At 39.9% G+C, this 3,093-nt stretch overlaps 1 pseudogene; it reads left to right on the top strand.

Annotated features, from left to right (window-relative positions):
• The first annotated feature begins 822 nt into the window (after positions 1-822).
• LOC137008762 (uncharacterized) lies at positions 823-2,850 on the top strand (annotated as a pseudogene).
• Positions 2,851-3,093: the final 243 nt, after the last annotated feature.

Below are 3,093 nucleotides of genomic sequence, written 5' to 3' on the forward strand. Positions count from 1 at the left end.
AATATTAAACTAAAACCACCAGTAGATGGCAGCAAGTCACGTGTTGTGGTTTTATGAGTGAGTCATCGAGTCATTCATTCAGTAACGAAGCAAGTGGCTGTGAATGAATCATTGAATCATTGACTCACGATTCGTTCAAAGCCGCAGAATTGTTTGCGAAACACAGACGTGTGTTGTAGTTTTGCTGTGGTTTTCGTCAGAACTATTATTTCATTGCAAAATAGAGTAGATACTGACAGTACTGTGTTTAAAATGTACGTTTTATTTTTTGACCTGTTGTATAATACAATAATGTCACGTTTGCAGTCATGTGGATATTTGGGAACAATTGCATTCTTACTCGTTATCATCATTAAATACAAGAACTCACACAAGGTATGTTTTTGTATAGAAGAAAGTTTGAGTCTTAATCGATATCAATCCACTATCTGTGTCTATATTTGTTCTTCATGCGAGTAAGTGCTAAATCTCTACTTTTACAAAGGTGCATTGTCGAGAACGACAGTAATTTAGCACGATTTAAAGGGCATATGGCAGGTTAGAGCTTTAGTGATTCAATGTGTAGAAAAATAATGTATGAAATAGATTTTCTTGAAAAAACACGCATAAATACGCTACATAGGCTTCTGGAGTCATTTTTTGTGAGAAAATTTTACTTCCGCATCTGAAAAATGCCTAATCGGACGTGACGTCACTGAAGGGAACGCGATCAATATAAACTATAGGAAAACAATGGATCGCAATGACAGTTCGGATGCTGAGGAAATTGTAAATGCTTATTTATAATCGTATAACTAATCACAGACATACAATTAGCCTGCTATGTGGTCAAGAAGGCAGGGACAGGCCAGAATTAGACAGAATAACGGTCAAAAGAGACAAATTGAGCTGTTGTGTGAGGAGAAGCAGTGGAGAACAGGACAGAGACCGGTGTTAGCTTATTCACCTTATTTTCCGCGACAACAAGGGCGGCGACATTACGTTCGTTTTGTCATCTTACTTCTGGTTGAGAGGGACATAAACTAGTTGCTAGCCGTAATCCTATTTCCGTAAAGGTAAAAAAAAATTACATAATATGTCAAGTATTATGGGGCTATTATTAGTCAAGTATTATTAGGGGCTGCCATAATAATTGGATTAAGAGGAGAGACCAGTTGCACCAAAGATGTTATGAACTTAAAGCGAAGCGTTTGTAGTGTTGTGGTGCACTTTATGATTTACACCCACCACATAAAGATGAGGAGCACCTGAGGCTATGGCGGAAGGCGCTAAATTTGAAGTGCCCACCCAAGCGCCCTTACGTGTGTTCTTATCATTTCGTGGACGGGAAGCCGACTGAAGAACACCCTTACCCCGAGAAATGGCTTGGCTACGATGTTCCGGTAAAGAAGTCACGCCGGGTGCTAAACAGGTTGTCAGATTCAGGTAAGCTAACTTAGCTAGCCATGTGCTTGTTAGCCTAATGTTAGATATGTGAAGTCCCTTCTATGAATACATTTAAAATAAGTAATGAGCAGTTAATACAACGAATTTTGCATTATTACCATTGCCACCTATATGTTTCATATTTACAATAGTACAAGATATTATGGTACATTACAGTCTTAAAATAGCTCTCATTATTCCAGCAAGTTACAGATATTGCAGATGATAGGCCAGCTAGCTACCTCTCTCATTCAGATATTAATATTGAAATATTAAATCTCGTGATGTATTTTAAGTACTAATGTAAAAATGTTGGTTATATATGGTTATATTTTTCCACAGATGCATCAATGAGCACCAGTGATGCAGTGGACAACAGTGAGGATGATCACATCCACATGCCCCTGATCTGTGATGCAGAAACACAATGGGAGGATCCATCTGTCTCTGACCACAACTATGCTACAGAAGCACATCTCAACTTGAAGCCATCTACATCTGACATGGGAACCCAATGCGCTGAGCCGATGCCATTGTACACAACTCTGCTGAGAAACGATCACCTTTGTCAGCTCTACACAGGTTTAACATTGGATGCATTTCATTCAGTTGCTGAGCACCTTACTACTACATACACCAACAGCTTCCAGCTACACATTTGGGATCAGCTCCTGATGACCCTGATGAAGCTGCGTCTTAATTTATTGCAGGGTGATCTTGCTGAAAGTTTTGGTGTTTCTCAGTCCATTGTAAGCACGGTCATTTCGTGTTGGCTTGACATCATGGAGGAGAACATGAGACATTACATTCCATGGCTTCCCAGGGAGACAATCCAGGCAACAATGCCTCAGTGTTTCAGAGAACAGTTCCCAAATACTACATGTGTGATTGACTGTTCAGAGACACCCCTTCAAAAGCCACGCAACCTTGACTCGAGAGGTGAGTCCTACAGCCATTATTACGGCCAGAACACCATCAAATACCTGGTCTCCATTGCACCATGTGGACTAATCATGTTCATCTCGCCAGCATATGGAGGAAGGTGCAGTGATAAATTCATAACTACAAATTCAGGGTTCCTGGAATACCTTCGTCCAGGCGATGAAGTAATGGCAGACAGAGGCTTCACCATTACGGATCTCCTCTATGAAAGGAAGGTGAAACTTGTGATTCCAGCATTCACCAAGAAAGGCATTCACCAAGAAAGGCATGCAACTCTCTGAAGAAGACACCACCAACACCAGGCGCATCGCCAATGTACGTGTCCACGTTGAGCGGGTCATATGTCGACTGAAAACCTTCAAAATACTTTCTCAAACAGTTCCAATCAACCTCACCCCTAAAATTGATAAAATTTTGAGAATTTGCGCAGCCCTGTGTAACCTCCGAAGCAGCATCATTTCCGATGTTGAGGATAAGTGTTGATTTGTAGGTGCGTTCCATGTCTGTTTTGCTTTAATCAGTGTAAATAGTTATTTTTATAAACCTTTACAATGTGACCAGATGTTACCTGTTCTGAAGTTATTTTTATAAACCTTTACAATGTGACCAGATGTTACCTGTTATGAATAGTTATTTTTATAAACCTTTACAATGTGACCAGATGTTACCTGTTCTGAAGTTATTTTTATAAACCTTTACAATGTGGCCAAATGTTACCTGTTCTGA

The sequence above is a fragment of the Chanodichthys erythropterus genome, chromosome 20 (genome assembly GCF_024489055.1).
Source record: "Chanodichthys erythropterus isolate Z2021 chromosome 20, ASM2448905v1, whole genome shotgun sequence".
Lineage (NCBI taxonomy): Eukaryota > Metazoa > Chordata > Actinopteri > Cypriniformes > Xenocyprididae > Chanodichthys > Chanodichthys erythropterus.